Source organism: Nicotiana tabacum, chromosome 23 (assembly GCF_000715075.1).
Source record: "Nicotiana tabacum cultivar K326 chromosome 23, ASM71507v2, whole genome shotgun sequence".
NCBI classification, from domain to species: domain Eukaryota; kingdom Viridiplantae; phylum Streptophyta; class Magnoliopsida; order Solanales; family Solanaceae; genus Nicotiana; species Nicotiana tabacum.
This window is the reverse complement of record NC_134102.1, coordinates 143888186-143912485: the sequence shown is the minus strand read 5'-3', so window position 1 is coordinate 143912485 and position 24300 is coordinate 143888186. Positions and strand designations below refer to the sequence as shown.

The 24300-nt window shown below is 33.7% G+C and overlaps 1 pseudogene; it reads left to right on the top strand.

The window, feature by feature from the left end:
- Nucleotides 1-17997: 17997 nt before the first annotated feature.
- LOC142177414 (uncharacterized) lies at nucleotides 17998-23373 on the top strand (annotated as a pseudogene).
- The last annotated feature ends 927 nt before the right edge of the window (nucleotides 23374-24300 follow it).

Sequence of the window (24300 nt, the reverse complement as noted above, 5' to 3'; positions counted from 1 at the left end):
AATCAAGATATTTTCTAATCACTCCAACAGGTGCATGCCCCATTCTCTTGTGCCACAGTCCAATGTCCATGTTCTCTGATCTTGTGTTCAAACTCTTAGCTGATGATGTAGTGTTATCAGTAGAAAATTAAGGCAATGGGTATAGGCCATCATCCTCTTTACCAATCCCCCTCACTCTGCCAGTGTAGAGGTCCTAGAACACACATAAATCATGCAAAAAAAAGAACAGAATATTGCAGCTCTTTAGTGATCTTAGATACTGATAAAAGATTATATTTAAAATCGGAAATATATAGCACATTATTCACTAATCCTCCTGCTATATGGCAAGATTCAACACGTGATACATCAGTAACACTACCATTTGGCAGATGGACCTTCTTAGTGTTATTAAGTTTGATCATTTCAAACAACATGGTTAAATATGAAATCATGTGATTTGTTGTTCCTCTATCCACAATCCAGTTTCTAGAATCAGAATTAACAAATAGTGCTTTGATAGTACCTGCCATATTGGCTGAACTTTCTGCATGATTATCATTATTGAGCAACTTCAGGATTTGATTATACTGTGTTGGTGTGAAGTATGGAGTTGGTAAACCAGCTGCAACATTTGTACTATTGTTGTTTCCACCAAAATTTGTTGCTCTATGTTCTTCAACTGTTACATTGCTCTTCCACTTTCACATTGTTAGCAGTATTGTTTCCAAACCTCTTCTTAGGCTTATAAATCAGCTGGATAGCCTATGATTTTAAAGCATTCCGCACGTGTATGTCCCTTCATCTTGAAAAATCATATTGTACATTATAATTCCTCATTTGTCTTTGCATACCTCCACTCCTAGCAGCCATTAGAGATGACATCTCCGCTTCTTCAGTAGGAACGGAAGCAGCAGTCATGCTCCTTTGACTCTCCCGTTTAGTGAACATGGAGTAGGCCTTGTTCAAAGTAGGTGTAGGCACCATCATAAGAATCTGGTTGTGAGCATGTTCATAAGACTCATTAAGCCCCATGAGAAACTATAGCAGCTTCAATCGTTCCATGAAAACAATAAATTCACGCGACTTAGCACAGTCACACCTAGGAATTGGGGCTAAACAATCAAATTCTGCCCATAACAACTTCAATTTCGAAAAATATGTTGCTACTGAGCTGGTTCCCTAACTAATCGTAGCAATTTGCTTATGAATCTGAAAAATCTCAGAGCAATCTACCTTATCAAATCGCTCCTTCAATTCATTCCAAACTGCACATGCATTTGAAGAATATACAATTCAGTTGAAACACAATTCATTATCCATGAAAGGACAATGGCGTTACATCGTTCCCATAGATCAACGAGATTTGGACCATAATCCTCCCTTTTGCATGTGCCTTCGATGAACCCTAACTTATTGCGACAAAGGATCGCAATTCTCATCGCTCGACTCCATACAGAGTAATTCTCTGTCCCTCTCAGTTGTAGTGAGATTAGTACTGCACCTGAATTATCATTCACTATCAAAAATAATGGATGATTGTGGCTTAATTTCTCCGACAAAGTGTCGTTGACAGCCATGGTCTTCGAACGAAGAAAAACTCAGGTGAATTTCTGATGAATTCGAACAATCAATCCTCAATCTCCCATAGCTCTGATACAATGTCAAATTGTGAGCTGGAGATGAAGAAATTACAGCAATGGTGGTCGAGGAAGACTACAACACAGTATTGGAAATGAAGGCTTTCAGAGAATGAGCTCAAATGAATTCCTCTTCTTATTTCATATCTCTACAATCTATTATATACAAAGCTAACTTCAACCAACTGATATTTGGCAGCTCATCTATAACTGACTCTTAACAGATAATTAACACTACTCCTAACTGCAGTTAATTCTACTAATTGTAACTATAGTTAACTCCTAGACTCATTAAGTAACTCCACTCTCAACACAACATAGTATAATTAAGATAAAATCATAGGTGTGGGAATTTAATCAAATAGTTTTGGTATCCTAATATATACTTGATGTCGAACGTTGTAAGATTTAGCACTTATCAAAACGTAACATATATTTCCTCCGTTTCAAAAAGAATAAGACAATTCATTTATTAGTCCGTTAAAAAGTTATATTGACAAATTTTAAATATTTTGCAGTTACACGAAAAATATGGCGTATTTAAGATTACAAATTTAAAAAATATTTTTTTATTTCTTAAATTTTATATATCCAATCAAATTGCATCATATGAGGGACTATTGTAAAATAAATATCGACAAAGGTATTTGGGTGGATTGTCAACCAGAAAAAGTAATAGAAAAGAAAAGAAGGGGAAAAAAGAAAAGCAAAAGGGGGAATTTTCAGTAAATTACCTAATAGGAGTATAAGCATCAGGTACATTTTTCACAAAATCATAACCAGGAAGTCAGCAAAAAGGGGGGAAAGATGAAAAATCAGAAAAAGCATGATCCGCACTAAGAATAATTAGTATAATATCTTACTCCAGGAATGAGGATAAGAGAAATATCAGAAGAAGAGAATGACAAAAATAATAAGTAAACGTATATCACGAGATCGAAGATATATATAATAATAACATGAATAGGTAAAAACTTGACAATGAAATAACACAACAGTATTTTGATTTCAGAAACAAGAAAACTTAGACTATCAATAGCGGGGCCAATTGGGTGTGACACCAAAAGATTTGTCAACTCAACTAGAGAAGGAATCTTTTACATAGTATGACAAATTAGCATTTGTGTAGGTTACATGTTCTGGGTAATACGCAAGTAAAAAGAATGAGAGTATGCTAAAACTACTTGCCACTATTTAAATTAATTAGTTGAAATTGGTATTAAATTCACCGTTATAATTTGTTCGCTAATATTTAAAGGATTCATCACGTTATAACCTTCCACATTAATTTTGACTAATTGTTATCTTTCTCATGTATCTGCTTTTGGAATATATTATACTAAATTTAGAGAACGAATATAGATTAGGAAACAAAGATTTAACTTATATCATTTACAGTGAAAATAATTTTTACATTGGTGCAATTTAAGTAACTGATCATACTCCCTTGGTCTTAAATTATTTGTCATATTTTTTTTATTCGTCCTTTAATAAACATTAGTTAGAAGGAGTTTTGGACTATTTTATCCTAAGTTATGTCTTAAGATATAATATCTATTCATTAAATATTTACTCTATTTATTTACTATTTCCATCTTTAAGAATAATTCTTGAGCTTTTAAAATAATAAATAATTTGAGATAATTATATTTAAAAATTATGACAAATTAAAAAATATAATTAAATTTTTACTATATTTTAATGATATACTATAGTAAAAGTTAAACTCTTTAAAATAAAACAAAAACAATAAATGGGTAACATGAAAAAAGGGGACCCTCGTTCAGAGTGTAACTTCATTTTCTAAGCTTGCGGAGAGATAGTATCGAAGACATCAATTTAAGACAGAAGGACAGAGATAGGACAGACTTGGTCAGCCTTCCCCTTCAGCTTTGAGAAATTTCACTACTGCCCTTCTTTACTTTGGTATTGCCACTTCACTACAACTAGGGTTTTCTCATAAAACAATCTATTCTGGGGTCGTTTGGTTGCCGATTAGAGTGATGTAGATATTAGTTATATATGTATTAATTATGCAGGTATTAGTTATGTATGTATTAGTTATGCAAGAATAAATAATGCATGGATTAGTTACACATGTATTAGTTATGCAGAGATAAGTTATGCAAGATTGAGTTATGTTGAAATTAGTTATGCATGGATTACTTATGCGGTAGTTATATAAATGTAATGTGAGTGTTATTTATTATTAGCTTACTTTATTTTATTAAAATTGTTAGTATAGTTTAAATATATATTTTTAAACAAAAAAATACAAGTTTGAATAAAGGGTATTCTTGTCATTTTGTGTTTTAATACAAGTATTACTAATACATGTATAAGTTATTCCACCTTCTACCCTGCATAATAATAAATAGGTTCTCTCATAACTTATACATGTATTAGTTATGCGGAAAAGAAAAACATGAACCAAACATTGTATTAGCAATGCTACATTTTATGTGAAAAAGAGGAAAAAACAATCAAACATTGTATAACTTATGCTAGCTTCTATGTGGAGATTATTTTTTCCCCCTTCTTTTAACCAAACAATGTATAAAATTATTTTAGTTTTAATACATGGATAACTCCTCTCTAACCGGCTACCAAACGACCCCTTAGTCTTTAACTTACTCTTCTTTATACTAAAAATAAACACTAAAAATTGTAGAAGTTTGTATTTAGAAAAAGAAGAACTGGACTAAAAATAACAAAAAATTTCAATTTTATTAATCCTGAAGAGCTAAGATTAATGATTAACGATAAAGATTGAGCCGTTGAGATAGTGTTAAATCTATTCATTTGATAGTGGGACATAAGTAACTTTTAAAACAGTCAACTTAAAAAGTTAAAAAAAGGGCAAAATCAATCAACTTTCGAGAAATATATATAGTACATCTAGTGGTAGCCTTTTTCATGTTTCTGGGTTTAACTGTTTCTGCTCCCTTATTGAAATTTTCTTTTGTTTGCGTGAAATGGAGGAGACTTTTCTGTTGTTCTAAAGCTTTCATAATGCAGAAACCCCTATGGCTTATTATTGATATGCACTTTTTGACAAATGGTCATATAAACAACACAAATTCTGTTCAAATGGATCTCGCTTTTGAAGTTCACGAGTTCCTACATAAAATATAGGTGGGTCTTGAATTTAAAATTTATAAATTTCTATAAAAAAAATTTAATTTAATATACAATAGTAATTGGTTCGCTATAAAATATTTATGAATATTTTATGAATTTTTTAAAATATATTTATTAGCCGAATAAAAATTTTTGGGTTCACTTGAATCTGGTATATGCCAGCTCTGTCTATGAATTTGTACACTACTACTCCCAAATTCAAATTTGTCATTGGTAGTTCAACAACATTGCCAGCCTTTCGTTTACCTAAAAAATAGTTTCGCAAAACAAATAAAGTCATTAAATCAATCAAATCAACCAACTACGCCGTAATCCTTGAAGTGGTAAAGAGAAAATCAATTTTACATATTAATTGGGAATAGAAAATTTCACTAGTAATTACATTTTTATAGCTAAAAATATTTAAAAGGGTTCTAAAAATTGGTTTAATGTGAAAAACAAACAAAATGGAAAAAGTTACAAGTAATATAACAAAATTTGAAAAAGAATTACTAACATCCTTGGGAATAAGAAAAATTCATGAAGGATTTAATTAAGAGAACTTACAGATAATCCAAATTAATAATATCTGAAACGTAGAAAAAATCTCGCTCCATATAGCAAAAATGTATAAGAATATTTCTTTAAGAATAGAAATATTAGAATTTCTAAAAGTGAAAAGATGTGCTTGACATATTTAAAAAAAGAAGTAAGTAATAAACTATTATTCCATTGTACATGTGACTTGACTTGATACTGAAAAAATAAAACAAGTTGAAGAACAGATCAAGATAAGAGAGTTGCCATGACACAATTATTTTTTCAAAAAAAGGGTAGGTTTTGTCCCTAGTTAAAGAAAAGCAGGAAATTGCTTTTTTCTTTTTTTACGGTTTGAATAGAATTTGTGTTGTTTTGCCATTGACTCGAGGTGGTGCACTGATTTTCACTACCCTGCTTCAATTAATACTTGAATTTATGCTCGCAGTTACTAGTAGTATTAATTACTTACTGAGGTAATTAGCTACATGGAAATCATGAATTCCAAATGATACTTTTTGACTTCATGTCTCCTATTTCTATTTCATTTCCTTATTATTAACCTACCAAGTCCTGTTATCTACAAACTCTGCCATCACTTTTGCCCTTTGTTTGGAAATTGCTACTGTCTAGCTGCTCTCCTATTGTTTATGTTTAAAATAAAAGATATCCAATTTGAATCATTTCAAATGCAAAAGTAACATTATTCTGGAAAAGATAGTAGAAAAACGACGGGAATAAATAAACATTATTTTAAAAAACTAAAATCTTTTTTGAGAAAAATAACGTGATAACTTTTCATCATCTAATAACTTGAGCAAGAACTTTAAAAAAACGACAAAAAGATATATATATATATATATATATATATATATATATATGATGTTGTGTCATATAAAATGTTTGTGAGTATGCATTTTATAATATCATGAAATTTATCTTTTCGAATAATTGAATACTTGTCTAAAGAAGTTTTCTAATACTGCTCCGTTTCAAATTAGACGAGGTAGTTTGATTCGACACGAAGTTTAAAAAAAAAAAAAAGACTTTTGAAACTTGTGGTCTTAAAAGGTTAGGGTAAAAACATATAAAATGTTTGTGAGTATGCATTTTATAATATCATGAAATTTATCTTTTCGAATAATTGAATACTTGTCTAAAGAAGTTTTCTAATACTGCTCCGTTTCAAATTAGACGAGGTAGTTTGATTCGACACGAAGTTTAAAAAAAAAAAAAAGACTTTTGAAACTTGTGGTCTTAAAAGGTTAGGGTAAAAACTTTGTGAGGCCATGACATTTGTGTGGTTATAAAAGCTTCTCATTAAGGATAAAATAAGTAATATAAAAAATTTAAAATTAAATTATTTTTATATTTAAAAATATGTCATTTATTTTGAAACAAACTAAAAAAAATAGTAGTTCGTCTAATTTGAGAGATTGGGAATAAAATAATGAATGAGAAAGTTGTGTTAGTTAAAGGCACAAAATTCAACATTTGAGTACTTTGTTACAATTAAATAACTTCATTAGTTTGGATGTTTTTAATCATTCAGGGAATAACCTAAGGAAAAAGGTGCATGGGAGTAGTTGGGAAAGTGCAGAAAAAGGTAGACTCCTTTTTGGCGCATGCTTTTTCATTACCCAAGATTTCACTTATATACAATAATAATTATTAGAAAGTGGGGGAGAGAAAGATTCTTTTGCATTATGTAACAAATGAGAAAAATCTAAGATAAAAAGTTAAGTCCCAACATTAGATGTCTTTGATTTGGTAAACATAACTCTCTACGACACCTTGATTTGTGTTTTTCGTCCTTATATTAACTAATATTTTGAGCTGTTATACAAAAATTACTTTCAATAAAATGGTTGGATTCTTTTCCAAGAAGATATAAGAGTCAATTCCCGTCCAACTCTTCACCCAAAAATAGACTAACAAAGTACTCCATGACTTTTGCTAGCATTAGCTTTTGGATTCATTAGCCTTTTCGTATAACTAATAGATACTCTCTATCTAGGATAGTGATTTTCCTCGTTGGAAGACAATGACTTTAGTATCTTTTTTTGTTTTCAATATTTAATCTAGCATTAGATGAAATGATATAATAACGAGACTGTGATATTTTGTTGACTTTAGCGGTTTTGATTTTGATAATCGACAAAGGAATACATACATGAATCAGGTCTATGGACAGTGTACACAGATGACGGGCAAAATCAAGCAAAAGGCATACACGTGAAAGGGATAAGTATAAGTGGTTATTTCTCATAATCCCTAAAAGAAAAGGTTGCATATTTGATAAGGAGCAGGACTCCTTACTTGAAGAGAAGTCTATCCAAGATAAGAAAAGAGTTAGAAGTTGAAAATAACTAGAACTCTTCCGCCAAGGAATAGTAAAGCATTAGACTTCTAGTTAATCTTTATTTACAAACTCTATATATATCGGTTGTGTTCTCTTTTACAGGTGATGCACACATAGTGAAGTTAAGCACGAATTGAGAGCAAAATAGCAAGACATTTTGTGAGCAATTCCTGTGAGATTTAAGAGTGCAATCCTGAAGCTACACGAACCAGATTGTTTTGATGATTGACAAAGGAACACATGCATGAACCAGGTCCATGGACAGTGTACGCAGGTGACGGGTAAAATCAAGCAAAAGGCATGCACGTGAAAGGGATAAGTATAAATGGTTATTTCTGATAATCCCTAAACGAAAATGTTGCATATTTGATAAGGAGCAGGACTCCATACTTGAAGAGAACTCTATCCAAGATAAGGGAAGAGTTAGAAGTTGAAGATAGCTAGAACTCTTCCACCAAGAAAGAGTAAAGCATTAGACTTCTAGTTAATCTTTATTTACTAACTCTATATATATCAGTTATCTTCTCTTCTATGGGTGATACACACATATATATATATATATATATATATATATATATATATATATATATATATTAGTTGTGTTCTCTTTTATAGGTGATGCACACATACTGAAGTTAAGCACGAATTGAGAGCAAAATAGCAAGACATTTTGTGAGCAATTCCTGTGAGATTTAAGAGTGCGATCCTGAAGCTACACGAACGAGATTGAAGAACCAGCTCCATAAAGAGTTTTATGTGTCTTTCTTTATTTCTAGTTCAAAGTGTAGTGGGCGTTTTGAGTTGTACCTTTCAGGTTTCTAAGAAGTGTCACATCCCCCTTTTTCACCTTACTAACCCTCTTTAAAATAAATAAAAGATTTGTAAAGCTCAAAAAGGTTTCAATTTGAAGAGTGACAAAAAAATGTGTTTCGAAAGATTTTTCAGAGTCGCCACCTCACATTTGATTTCGGTGTGTCAGGTTACTGTTTAAAAAAAAAATTCTTTCAAAACACGTTTGACCCTAAAACTGACTGCACCAGAGATTCAAGGTAAGGGAGTTCATTTGACTTGGGGAGAAGGTGCTAGGCATTCCCTAAGTCCCGTGAAGGTCACGGTTGCATACATGATCAAGTTGGCTTTTAAGAAAACTCAAACTGAGGCAAAACAAACACACGAAAGAAAGAAATATAAACACACAAGAGGCTCGAGGTTGTCCCCACCTAAAAATAAAATAAAAGAAGAAATAAAATAAAAATACTAAAATTCTATTCTACGCTTATTCGCATCGTCCCGTCTTTGGCCTCCAACTACATAATACTGCGGGGCATTCCCCTGATAAAAATATTTACAGAGTCTACATGGCATTCCCCTGAATATAAACTAAAGGGAACGACCTCTCACCTCGAAGTTAAAACAAACAAAATCCTAAGTTTGCCTACCCGAACATTAAGGGCCTAAACATGTTCCTAGCGTTAATATGGAAGTAAAGTAGAAATAAAATAAACTGAAATAAATGAATGAAGGTTCGTTCATGCTAATTTCCTTTTAATTCTGTTTAATCCTCAAACCCCATGGCCCGAACAATCAGTCAAAATAATTCACTCAAACCATCTATTTACGCAAAAATAGTGGTCAACACGTGAAACGCATAAAAGGAAAAAAAATTATGACAACTAAACAACAAAGGAAAATGAAAATAAGGGGTGCTGGGTTCAAAAAATATTGTAAGAGCTTGGAACCTAACCATATCCCATTTTCTTTCTTTAAATTTTTCAAGGACAGAGATATACGAGAACTATCTTTCAATGTGAGGGTATGCCTACTCTATTGACACGAAGTAAAATTCTCAAACCAATTAGTGTGACATCCTCACGAATAACTTTACTCTCCAATTCAAACAAGAACTATTCAAAGTTAAAAGCCTTCAACATAAATAACATGAGTCATGACATTATTTTTAATCAATGGAACAGGGAGATTTCGGACCAAATCACTAATTAAAATGAAGTGAAAACCATGAAAATGCACTTTCTTATCCTAGATCTAGTAAACATGAATGCTACTTCAACTCTAACTTAAAAGGGATCTAACATGGATTATGTTCATACAGTAAGTGAAGCTTACAACTATTGAATACGAAACATGGAACGTCCCAATTTCACTAACATACTGCCAATCTTATTCTGTTTCAATAAGAGGGGGTTAAATAATTCTAACACCTACGATTGGAAAAACATGGCAGTGAATACTACAACACCAAATGTTTGAATTCAAGAACCCTTCACTACAGAATAACTAAAGAATGAATCAGATTATATGACTATTTTAAAACAAAGCACATGTTAGCTACTAACAAAGTATTCTATTTCTTTTGAGCACAAAATCCAGTCGAAGATCAAAACAATCAATTAAAAGCAATTTAATAGAAGATATCGACCAAACAAACAAGAAACTCCATCCGTTCTCAAATGGCACTTTTGAAACTTAATCCATAGCAAACAGAGAAAACAACGAGAAGAGAAGGTCTGAGAGGAAACTGTTAGAACAAAATCCCTTGAATATATGAGCAGAATGAAGAAAATAGCTACAAACGTGGAGTCCGAAATCTGGCGAGAACAGAGACTAAATCACTCCCAGAACTGCGCTCCGAAACCACGAACGGCGACTCCAAAAATTCGAACACTCACCTCAGCTTCACTCCATTTCAAACGAAATTCCAGAGGAAGAAACGGAATTATCTTTTTTTGTATTTTTCTGATTTTGAAGTATAATTGAAGCTAGATGACTGATTTTTTTTTATATATATGAAAAAAAAAACTGAAACCAAAGATCAGAATACAAAATGTGGAAAACAAAGAAATCGAAACCCTAGAACCTTTTTTTTCGAACTTCTCTCTCTCCTCATCCTCTTTTTTTTTTTATAATCGATCTCTCCCCCTTTATTTCTATCCGAAAACTTGGATTATATTGTTAAAATTGTCAAAAGTCCCACATCGGTGAATGACAATTTTGAATGAGAATTTTACCCTATAAAAATAGGCCTAATATTTAGTATTTATGTACACCTCTCATTTGCCTTTTTATCTTCTTAAGGCATTTGTATCTTCTCTCTTTAGTATTATTTCACTTGTAATTTTGGAGTGAAATAAAATATTGATTGTGTCCGAGGAAGTAGGCAAAATTGGCCGAACCTCGTAAATTCTGGTGTTCTTTTATTGTTGTCTTATTGTCTTATTTATTATTTAGTGGTTGTCATAATTTTTGGTATAGTAGTTGTGACTCATTCACACTATATACATTTGGCTTCCGCAACAATTGGTATCAGAGCCAAGGTACTGTCTAAGTATGCTCTGTGGTTGCAGCATAGTCTGATCTTCCACATCAGAAAAGATCTATCTTGGTAACTGAGTCAAGGTTCTGTCTGAGTATGCTCTGTGGTTGCAGCTTAGTCTGATCTTCCACACCAGAAAGGAAATAATCTTGATTTGTGTCGTCAGCTACTAAATAATATTTGTGTCAAAATGGAAGACAATAAACAAGAAGAATCTACATCAAGTGTCAATAATACGTCATCGTTGGCATCTTCGCTTATGACAAGAATTGTGTCAAATGCGAAATTTGCGATAGAAATTTTTAACGGGTCAGGACATTTTGGGATGTGGCAAGGCGAGGTTCTAGATGTTCTTTTTCAACGAGGGCTAGATCTTGCCATTGAAGAAAAGAAGCCAGATGTTATTGGAGAAGAAGATTGAAAAATTATCAATCGTGTTGCTTGCAGTACCATTCGATCCTACCTTGCTAGAGAGCAGAAATATCCATACACAAAGGAAACTTCTGCAAGTAAATTATGGAAAGCACTGGAGGATAAATTTTTGAAGAAAAACAGTCAAAATAAATTGTACATGAAAAAGAGACTGTTTCGCTTCACCTATGTTCCTGGTACCACAATGAATGAACATATCACCAGTTTCAATAAGTTGGTCACAGATTTACAAAATATGGATGCAACTTTTGATGATGGTGACTTGGCCTTGATGTTGTTGGGGTCACTTCCTAATGAGTACGAGCACCTTGAAACTACTCTACTCCATGGAAATGAAAAAATTTCTCTCAGACAAGTTTGTTCAGCTTTGTACAGCTATGAACAAAGAAAGGGAGAAAAACAGAAGGGCGGAGAAGGAGAAGCACTAATTGTGAGGGGTCGTCCTCAAAATCAAACGAGGACTAAGAAGGGAAGATCCAAGTCGAGATCTAGACCCAGCAAAGATGAATGTGCCTTTTGTCGAGAAAAGGGGCACTGGAAGAAAGACTGTCCGGAGTTGAAGAATAAGGCTAGAAATAACAATGGAAAGGCCATTATGGATTCAAATGTAGCTGATTGTGATGATTCAGACTTCTCATTAGTTACAACAGAGTTATCAACATCATCAGACATATGGTTGATGGACTCGGCTTGTAGCTATCATATATGTCCCAACAAGGACTGGTTCATGAATTTTCAAGAAGGAGAATATGGAGTCATCCACACAGCGGATAATAGCCCTCTTATCTCATATGGTATTGGTTCAATAAGATTAAGGAGCCATGATGGAATGATTAGAACATTAACAGATGTTCGATATGTACCGGGTTTGAAGAAGAATCTCATCTCTGTGGGAGCCCTAGAATCAAAAGGGTTCAAAATCATTGCAAAAAATGGAGTGATGAGAATATGCTCCGGTGCACTAGTGGTAATGAAGGCCAATCGGAAGAACAACAACATGTACCTCTATCGTGGTAGTACAGTTATTGGGACAACAACAGTGACATCCAGTGATGACAAAGAGGCAGAAGCAACCAGGCTATGGCACATGCGCTTGGGACATGCTGGAGGGAAATCCTTGAAAGCTCTATCTAATCAAGGATTGTTAAAAGGCGTAAAGACTTGCAACTTGGAGTTTTGCGAGCATTGTGTCAAAGGGAAACAGACAAGGGTTAAATTTGGTACAACGATCCATAATACTAAAGGCATTTTGGATTATGTACACTCTGATGTTTGGGGTTCTTCCAAAACACCTTCATTGGGTGGGAAGAACTATTTTGTAACCTTTGTTGATGATTTTTCCCGAAGAGTGTGGGTGTATACAATGAAGAGGAAAGATGAAGTGTTGGGAATTTTTCTCAAATGGAAAACGATGGTGGAGAATCAAACAGGCAGGAGGATCAAGTGTATTCGCACAGACAATGGAGGTGAATACAAAAATGATCATTCCAATAAGGTCTGTGAAAATGATGGCATCGTCCGATACTTCACTGTCAGACATACACCACAACAGAATGGAGTAGCAGAATATATGAACCGGACTTTACTGGAGAAGGTACGGTGTATGTTGTCCAATGCTGGCTTGGGCAAAGAATTTTGGGCTGAGGCAATTACATATGCATGCCACATCATTAATCATCTACCATCTGCTGCTATTGATGGCAAGACACCATTTGAAAAATGATATGGAAAACCTGCTGTAGATTATGACTCTTTGCACGTGTTTGGCTCAATTGCATACTATCATGTGGAAGAGTCAAAATTGGATCCGAGAGCAAAGAAGGCTATATTTATGGGGATTACTTCTGGAGTCAAAGGATACCACTTATGATGTCCAGAGACAAGGAATATTATATTCAGCAGAGATGTTACCTTTGATGAATCTGCCATAACAGATAAGGTGACAGTTGAAGATGTCAAACAAACTGGTGGTGCATCAAAGCAGGTGGAGTTTGAGGGAAAATTTATTTTTCCTACACAAGAAGCAGAGGAGGAAACTCATGAAGATTACCTTCTGGAAGAAGAGCCAGTAGAGAGGGAGATTCCAACTCAGGAACCTCGACAACAACTTGAATCAATAGCAACCAGCAGGCCAAAAAGGACAATAACGAAACATGTTCGTCTCATAGAGACGGTTGCTTGTGCAACCTCAATTGTAGCTGATGGTGTTCCTACCACTTATAAAGACGCAATCCAAAGTTCAGAAGAAGATAAGTGGAGGATTGCCATGAATGAAGAAATGCAGTCCCTTCATCAGAATCATACATGGAAATTGGCCAATCTCCTGAAGGGAAAGAAAGCAATTGGGTGCAAATGGGTATTTGCAAAGAAAGATGGATTTCGTAACCAAGAAGATGTTCGCTACAAAGCAAGATTGGTGGCCAAAGGATATGCTCAGAAGGAGGGAATTGATTACAATGAAGTATTTTCTCCAGTTGTAAAATATTTCTCCATTAGAATTATGTTGGCTTTAGTAGCACAGTTGGATTTGGAACTAGTTCAGATGGATGTAAAAACTGCATTTTTACATGGAAACTTGGAGGAGGAAATCTACATGAATCAGCCAGAAGGATTCAAAGTTGCTGGAAAAGAAAATATGGTATGCAAACTTGAAAAATCATTGTACGGATTGAAACAATCTTCTAGACAATGGTACAAGCGATTTGACAAGTTTATGTTGCGGCAAGGGTACAAGAGAAGCAAATACGATCATTGTGTGTATTTGCGCAAACTTAATGATGGTTCCTTTGTATATCTTCTCCTATATGTTGATGATATGTTGATAACTTCCAAGAATTCGGAAGAAATTGATAAGTTGAAGATTCAACTGAAGGAGGAGTTCGAGATGAAGGATCTGGGTGAGGCAAAGAAAATTCTTGGCATGGAGATAATAAGAGATAGACGTTCAAAGAAACTCTGTTTATCTCAGAAAGAATATTTGAAGAGAGTACTACAGCATTTTGGCATAGATAAGAAGACTAAGCCAATTAGTACGCCACTTGCTCCCCATTTTAAGCTAAGTACTACTATGTCGCCAAAGGATGAAACTGAACAGGAGTATATGTCAAGTGTACCATACGTAAATGTTGTTGGTAGCTTGATGTATGCAATGGTTTGTACGAGACCTGACATTTCACAAGCCGTTGGAGTTATTAGCAGATATATGCATAATCCAGGAAAGGAGCATTGGCAAGCTGTGAAATGGATTCTACGGTATATTCATAGTACTGTAGATGTTGGGTTAGTTTTTGAGCAGGAAGGCAATCGGTCTGTAGTTGGATATTGTGACTCAGATTTTGCGGGTGATCTGGACAAACGAAGGTCAACTACTGGTTATGTGTTTACTTTTGCAAAGGCACCAGTTAGTTGGAAGTCTACTTTGCAGTCAACAGTTGCTTTGTCTACAACAGAGGCAGAGTACATGGCTATTACAGAGGCTGTGAAGGAGGCAATTTGGCTTCAGGGGTTGCTAAAGGAGCTTGGTATTGAACAAAAAAATATTATAATTTTTTGTGATAGTCAAAGTGCTATTCAATTAGCGAAGAACCAAGTTTATCATGCAAGGACGAAGCACATTGATGTTCGGTATCATTTCGTACGAGAAATCATAGAAGAAGGTGGAGTCACGGTGAAGAAAATTCATACTACCGAGAACCCTGCTGATATGCTGACATAAGTGGTGACTGCAGTCAAGTTTCAACATTGTTTGGATTTGATCAACATTGTTGAACACTAAAGATTGAAGATGAAGACACAACCAAAATTTGTTATTGAGAGAAAATTGAAGATGTGGAATTTTGCCAAGGTGGAGATTTGTTGAAATTGTCAAAAGTCCCACATCGGTGGATGACAATTTTGAATGGGAATTTCACCCTATAAAAGGAGGCCTAATATTTAGGATTTATGTACACCTATCATTTGCCTTTTTATCTTCTTAAGGCATTTGTATCTTCTCTCTTTAGTATTATTTCACTTGTAATTTTGGAGTGGAATAAAATATTAATTGTGTCCGAGGAAGTAGGCAAAATTGGCCGAACCTCGTAAATTCTGGTGTTCTTTTATTGCTGTCTTATTGTCTTGTTTATTATTTAGTGGTTGTCATAATTTTTGGTATAGTAGTTGTGACTCATTCACACTATATACATTTGGCTTCCGCAACATATATGCCCACTCTAGAAGCTTCTCCTTGCCCTCCAAGTCACACCCAAATCACCTCCAAAATCTCCAAACCTTCCCGAAATTTCCATGCTCAGAATAAATTCGGGACAAATGGAAGGCTTCGATTCGATTTTACTCCAATACAACGCTCCCATTTATCAAAAATTACCCTCAAGAAATCGTGAGCGCGTGGGAGACTGGCAAGTGGGCCGGTCCCGGGCCTAAACGGGCCAAGTGGGCCGGTCCAAACGGTCCCGGTCCCGGGCTGGTCCCAAATTAAACGGGTCAAACGAACTTTTTGTAGAGACCGGGCCCAGTACCGTTTGGTCCCGGGCTAAACGGTCCCGGCCTGCGGGCTAAGTGGGCTAAGTGGACCCAACATATTTTTAAAAAAAAAAAATTAAATAGATATTAGAGACAAAAAGATGTTAAAAAAAATATCTAAGACAATGCTTTGTAAATTTTATTATAGAATTGTGACCTAAATTTTAATATTCAATATTTAATATCGAATATATATAGTATATAAGATGTATATATAATATCGATATATATATATATATATATATATATATATACATATAAATGTCAGCAGATGTGCGAAACAATTCCAGTTCCCGGTCAAACGGTGATTTCTGTTTTAGCTTAGTTGAGAAGGCAGCGCGGATTACCGCCCGCCACTTGATCCTGTTAAAATGGTATCAGAGCCTAGGTACTTTCATGGTATATATGAGAAAGATATAAAATATTCAACATAGATATGTATCTGAAATATGGATTTAGGAGAAACTAGTATGAAAAATACTTGATTGGAAGAGGTAGATATACCTCAAAACCTTGATTTGTTAAACAAATGGACGATTTCTAAAGTCCCTATTAGAACAATCTATGATTATGAATGGTTTGATAAACTTTCTTCTAAACAACTTGTTAAAACAACTGAGCAATCTTTAGCTTTAAATTCGCCTGAACAGACTATTCGTTTGTTAAACAAGCATGATGTAGATGTTTATAGAAACCAATATAATTATCTGCATATTGGTATGGTTCAAATTGCTTTTAAACCATTAACCCTTAAAGGGTTATCAGAGATGTTTTTGGCTGCTCTCAGAGATGCCAGAAATTTGAATTTTAGACAGTCTCTGATAGGTTCTATTGAATCTACTGTTGCCTACGACCCAGTATATTTTAATACTCAACCCAATCTGTAATTATCTCTATCTGATATTAATATACTTGATGCTTTGACATTAAATGTGAAAACGCATGGTTATAATTATGCACCTGGTTCTGAACTTATATGTTTATCGTATAGAATTTATTTTAAATTGCTATCTACGTTAAAACCTAGATGTAAATTATATGATACATCTAATCAGACTATATTAGTGGAAACGAATTTTGCAAAGTCTAAGGTCACCACGAGGATACCTATTAAGTGGGAAGAAATTAACTTTCCAACTACATGGACTTTGGATTCGGTTATATCCCCCAGTCAGATAACTAATGCTGTCAGTAATACTGAGTATTCTCATATTATTCAAAATCCGGATGGTAGGATTTGCATTCAGTTTGATGATAATAGTTCCACTTATAGTAGACAATCATTTTCTAATAATAGACTGTTGCCTGCTACTAGTTCTAATTATAATAGACATTCCTTTACCAATCATAGACTGTTACCCGACATTCAACATATTTCTCCTATTGAACCAGTCTATGGACCAGCTAGAAATCGTGCTGCATCTTTGCATACAATTTCTACTAAAGTAGGTGATAAGCCAGTTGAAAGGGTTAAGATTAACCCCCAGACAAATATTGTTCAGGATAATGATAATATTTCTGATAAGGATGTTCCTTCTGCGTTCGAGATGGATTTTGACCCAAATGAAGTTTAAATAATTCCACACCAAATTGATTTTAGTCCAGGGTATCAAGCTAGAGGTTATATTCAAAAGGAATTTTTCAGTGATAAATGGAACCGGTTTAAAACTTGATTTTTTGATACTTATAGTAAAGAGGATTTAAACAATATTTCTCAAGAATTTTATGAAATTTGTGCTTTACATAATCAAATTATGTATTTTGTTCCTTGGTTTATAACCACATATTTACCACTTTTTATAAAAGTTTTAGAAAGATCTTATAAAGACGGGAATGACAATATTACTAAAGCCAGTTACCCTCCTCAGGCACCTTTTGTTTTACCTAATAATACAGGTATTACTTTTACTGCATTTCAAAAATTTATTGATGAAGATGTTGCTACAGTCAGCGTCGTAGAAATTAATAAATTAATTTCTCAAAATAATTATTTGAACTTATATGTTAACGTTTTGGGAGAACAAATCAATTTTCTTGATAAAAAACTTGAAGATTTAACAGTTTTAATAAAGGATATGAGTACTAGCAAGAAAATAACTGATATTGCCTCTACTTCAGGAAGCAAGTCAGGAGCTCAAATTGTTCTTACTCATGTTCAAAGACCCCCTGAGATTCAGGATTTTAAATTTAAATCTTTAAATGATTTAGAAGAACTTCTTGATAAAAATTTATCCGGTTTGAATATCAAACCTATTGATTTATCAAAAGATTTTGCTGATAAATTGGATACTACTTTTGATTATAAAAATGATGTATGGTCAGAGTTTAATAAACTCAGAGGTTACCCCAAAAAGAATAGTAAGTTTGCGGATAGCAGATACGCTGATAAACCCAAAATGCAAACTTATTATTACAATCGTCCTGCTACTCAAGATGTTTTAATAGAGGAACATGACTGGAATCAGACTAATACGTCTTACAGTGGTTTCGAAATTTATGAATGGAATCTTGATGGTTTGACTGATAGACAATTAACTATTCTTGTACATAGAATGCTTATGTATGCAACTATCTGTAAAAGTGTAAAAAATACAGATAGAACTATTTGCAAAATGTTTGTTGCAGGTTTTACTGGCCAACTTCGTGGCTGGTGGGAATATTATTTGACTGTCGATGAAAGGGCAATAGTTATTAATACTAAAGCCCCTGACGAAGGAGTTGATAACTTAGGCATGGCCCTAGTGGCAAATAGAGAAGATGTTGTTTATACTCTTGTTCTTACTATTCTAGAACACTTCAATGGTAGATTTACCAACCAACATGAGACAGTTCATACTCTACTTAATGGTCTTAGATGTAGGACCTTAGGTGAATTCAGATGGTATAAAGACACCTTTATGAGCAGGGTTATGGAATTACCCGAAAACAAGTTCGACCATTGAAAAGCTAGGTTTATAAATGGCCTTCCCTCCTTATTTGCTGAAAGAGTTAAAAAGGTTGTAAGAGGTAGCTATGGTGAAATTCCGTACAAAGATTATACCTATGGTAAGTTGATAGGAATTTGCACACAGGAAGGATTAAACCTGTGCAATGAGTTAAAATTATCCAGACAGCTTAAGATAGATAAGCTTAAGGAAAGAAACCAATTAGGAGACTTTTGCACTCAGTTCGATTTACCCGAGACTTCTACTCATAAGAAGAAGAAAAATAAGTATCATAGATACCCTAACCAAGAAAATCCTTATAGGAAAAAGAGATCTAGATATAGATCCAAAGAGGAAAGAGAAGACAAAATAGCCCATCGTAAGTCTACTAGATTTACCAAAAATAGGTCTAAGAGAGAACTTGCCGATATTAAGTGTTACAAATGTGGAAAGTTTGGCCATATAGCTCCAAACTGTAAGCTTCAAAAGCTAAAAATCTTAGAACTATACGATGAGTTACGTCATAAGATTTATGGTTTGTTATACACTTCTGGATCAGAATTTGATTATTATTCTGAGTCAGAATCTGAAGCTGAAGTAGATTTACTTGATTTATCTGATAGTGATAAAAATGTTGATAATACTTGTACAACTTGCAATAGTAATACATGCACGTGTGATAATGATGAATTTTATAAATTGCAGTCGCAGTTCCAAGATTTGAACATGAAAACTATTACATCTGATAATGTAATAGAACTTTTAAAAGAAGTTACTGATGAAAAACTTCGTGAAAAAATTATTAATTTGGCTGCTAGTTCAAGTTCTAGTTCTTCAAAACTTTTTGAAAAACCGAATAATGAATTCGAATATTCCCCGCCTTATTCTTTGTTAGAGGTTAATAACCGTCTTTTAAATAAAAGTACAATTCCAGCAAGAGATTCTTCTTTCGATGATTTAAAAATTGAAGTTGAAAACTTGAAAAGGGAGATCAAATCTCTTAAGCAAAATCAAATGATTTGTGATCATAGGATTACTCAGATTGAGAAAATTAATTCTCCAGCTGAGAAATCTAATGATAAAAATAAAGGTATTTCTGAAAATGATATTTCCTTTGAAAAACCTATTCAGATTAATTCTCAACATGATATATTTTTGGGAATGATGCAAATTGTTACTGCTCATAGATGGTATATTAAATGTACTATTTTAAGTGATAATAATTTTTCTATGACAAATATTGCTATGATTGATAGTGGAGCTGATGTTAGCTGCATTCAAGAAGGTCTAGTACCTACTAGATATTTTCATAAAACTACTCATATGGTCAAATCTGCATCAGGACATGCTTTAGATATAGAGTATAAATTGTCTAATACTGGTATTTGTCAGAATAAAGTCTGCATTCCTCACTTCTTTTTCTTGGTAAAAAATCAGTTATACCCTCCAATTATACTTGGAACACCGTTTATAAATGCTATTTATCCTTTTACCAGCATAGACTCTAAAGGTTTTACTACATCTTATAAGGATAAAGAGATTAGTTATACTTTTATTACGGATCCAGTAACGAGAGATATAAATGCTTTAATTGACATGAAGCAGAAGCATATTGATTCGTTACAGTTAGAATTGTTTAGTATGAATATATTTGATACTTTAAATTCTACTAAAGTACAGAAAAAGATCAAATTGATCTCCGAAAATATTGCTGTTGATATTTGTGCAGAGCATCCTAGTGCTTTTTGGAATAGAAAAAAGCATATTGTCACTCTGCCTTATGAGGATAATTTCTCTGAGGATGATATTCCTACTAAATCTCGACCTTGTCAGATGAACGCTGAATTGGTAGAATTCTGCAAGAAAGAGATTGATAATTTGTTACAAAAGGGTTTGATAAAACCCTCAAAATCTCCTTGGTCTTGCACAACATTTTATGTTAATAATGCTGCTGAAAAGGAACGTGGAATTCCCAGATTGGTTATTAGTTATAAACCTTTGAATAAGTTTTTAAAGTGGGCTAGATATCCAATTCCCAACAAAAAGAATTTATTGTCTAGATTATATGACGCCAATATATTTTCAAATTTTGATTTAAAATCTGGATATTGGCAGATTCAAATATTTAAAGAGCATACTTATAAAACTGCTTTTAATGTTCTATTTGGGCAATATGAATGGAATGTCATGCCTTTTGGTTTGAAAAATGCCCCTTCTGAGTTTCAAAAAATTATGAATGACATATTTAATCCATATCTGGATTTAATCATTGTTTATATTGATGACATTTTGGTATTTTCCAAAACATTTGAAATGCATATTAAGCATTTAGATATTTTCAAAAAAATTGTTATACAAAATGGTTTGGTCATTTCTAAATAGAAAATGAGTTTATTCCAAACTAATATTCGATTTTTAGGAGATTATATTTGTCAAGGAAAGATTACTCCAATTCAAAGATCTATTGACTTTGCTTCAAAATTTTCCGATGTTATTACTGATAGAACTCAGTTACAAAGATTTTTGGGAAGTTTGAATTATATTTCACCGTTTTATAAAAATTTGTCTCGTGATTTAGCCCCATTATATGATCGGCTAAAAAGGGATTATAAAAACCCTTGGACTAATAGTCATACTATTTTGGTTAGAAATATTAAACAACGTATTAAATCTTTACCTTGTCTAACCCTTGCTAATCCTGCATGGCAAAAGATTATAGAGACAGATGCGTCCAATATTGGTTACGGAGGGATTTTGAAACAGATAAATCCCAGTAATAAGCATGAATATCTGATTAGATTTTACTCTGGAAAATGGTCTGAAACCCAGAGAAAATACGCTACTGTGGCTCATGAAATGTTAACCATAGTTAAATGTGTTTTAAAATTCCAAGATGATTTATACAATCAGAAGTTTTTAATAAAAATTGATGCACAATCTGTTAAATATATGTTTAACAAGGATTTTAAACATGATGCTTCAAAAATGATATTTGCAAGATGGCAGGATCAATTAGCCCCTTTTGATTTTGAAATTCAATATAAAAAGGGAATTGATAATTCTCTGCCAGATTTCTTATCTCGTGAATACTTGCAGGATGGAACCCCCATGGCGGCGAGGTAGAGGTGGTAGAGGATGGAGAAGATCATCCCCACAATCCAGAGGAAGGGCATCCCCTTCAGGATCATCATACGGATCCACATCAAACTCCCCAGTTATACAAATGGGAAGAAAAAGTTTGACCAATGAGAAGATATCTCTCAGAGGTGAATCCTCGATAGTAGGACCATCTATTCATCTAGAAGATATTCCAGAAGATAGCCTGTTATACGTGCACTTGCAGGCAATTTTGACTGCTCAAAAGCAAAGTGATACTTTTGCTTCTGTTACAAAAGAGGATAATGATGATATCAAATCCTATGAAAAGGTGACAAAAAAGGAAATGATATTTCTTTTAGAAAATTCTGATATTCAAAGAAAGGAAGAACCGTGGAAGATATTCCAAAGGTATCTGATAAATGGTTTGTATTATCCGGGTGAGTCATACAAAACCCGTTCCTATTATGAAACTATACTCACCAGTACTGGCAGTGCAGAATTTCAGCACTTTTCTGGTTATAGTACAGACGAGAACGTTTATAACTTCTCAAAGATCATAATCAAACAGATTATATCTGTTGAAGATTGGGGAATATCCACAATGAAAGAAAGGCAGATAAGCCTTAACAAGTCACGCATGAATTTTACTTATTGGTATTATATCCAGGCCTTTGATAAAGTCCTTTACTACAATAATGATAGACACAAGCATACGTGGTTCGTTAAAGTATGTGCAAAGATATTTGTAGAACCCATTCCAAATTGGTTCCTAAACTGGTGGTCATACCATGGTCCGACTATAAAAATTTTACCAGATCTATTTCTCATGTTATACAAAGAATGGAAAAAAATATCTCCAGTTATAAATGAACTTTACCACGCAGATCATATCTGTTACCTAGAAAAAATTGACCAGATTTATTTCTTTCTCAAATTCTCTATTCCTTGGATACATAAATGGACTCTAGAAGTCAGATTCACCGAGGAACAAGTTCCGTGTTTATACAGGACCTTTTAAATAATTTTTGGGATAAATTAATGAAGAAGGATCCCAAAACGAAGACGTTATACGGTCAAGAACTCTTGGATTCCATCAAAACAAAAATCCAAGAATATTCCAGCGTCTCTCAAAAAGAGAAGGTTGATGATAGCTCAGTCAGGCATATTGCCAGAAAGATCTCCTTTCAAGAAGGGGATAAAGAAGAAATGATCAACGATTACTTGGAGGAAGTTGAAAGAAATTTGCTTCGCTCAATTAATCAGTATGAGAAATCAGACACTTCTATGCAAAGTGAAATCAGCAACGATGATATCACTGATGATTCCCAACCAATAGAATCAGAGAGGATTTTATCTGATAAAGTCCTACAAGATGCGGAAGAATTCCTCCGCAAAATGAAAGAAGCAGAAAAGGGACCAGCACAATGAAGCCGATGGACCCCACTGCACAGTGAAGCAGCCGGACAGCTGGACCCTACTCAACAGTAGGTTCATTGTTCATCAACAGTAGATACACTATTCATCAACAGTAGATACACTGTTTACACAGTAGAAACACTGTACAGGGACCTATGTGGGACCCTATTTTACTGTTCATAGATTCGTTTTCATTGGCGTCATATAATCTAGACAATAAATCCTTTTTGTTAAAATGGTATCAGAGCCTAGGTACTTTCATGGTATATATGAGATAGATATGAAATATTCGACATAGATATGTTTCTGAAATATGGATTTAGGAGAAACTAGTATAAAAAATACTAGATTAGAAGAGGTAGATATACCTCAAAACCTTGATTTGTTAAACAAATGGACAATTCCTAAAGTCCCTATTAGAACAATCTATGATTATGGATGGTTTGATAAACTTTCTTCTAAACAACTTGTTAAAACAACTGAGCAATCTTTAACTTTAAATTCGTCTGAATATGTAACGACCCGACTTGTTGTTTTAAGCATTTACGCCCTATTCAGTGACTTAAGGTTTTGAGAAGCCTCGCAATATATATTATGACCTACATGTATGGTCGAGTTTGAATTAGGGATGATTCGGAGTGATTTTGGGACACTTAGTCCCTAAGACGGAAGCTTAAGTTTTATGATTTTGACCATAGTCGGAAATGTGTGAAAATGACTCCGGAATGGAGTTCCGACGGTTCCTTTAGCTCCGTTGGGTGATTTTTGGCTTAGGAACATGTCCGGAATATTATTTGGAAGTTCGTAGAGAAATTAGGCTTGAAATACCGAAAGTTTAATTTGGAAAGTTTGACCGCGGGATTTACTTTTTGATATCGGGGTCGGAATTCAATTCTGTAAATTGGAATAGGTTCGTTATATCATTTATATCTTGTGTGC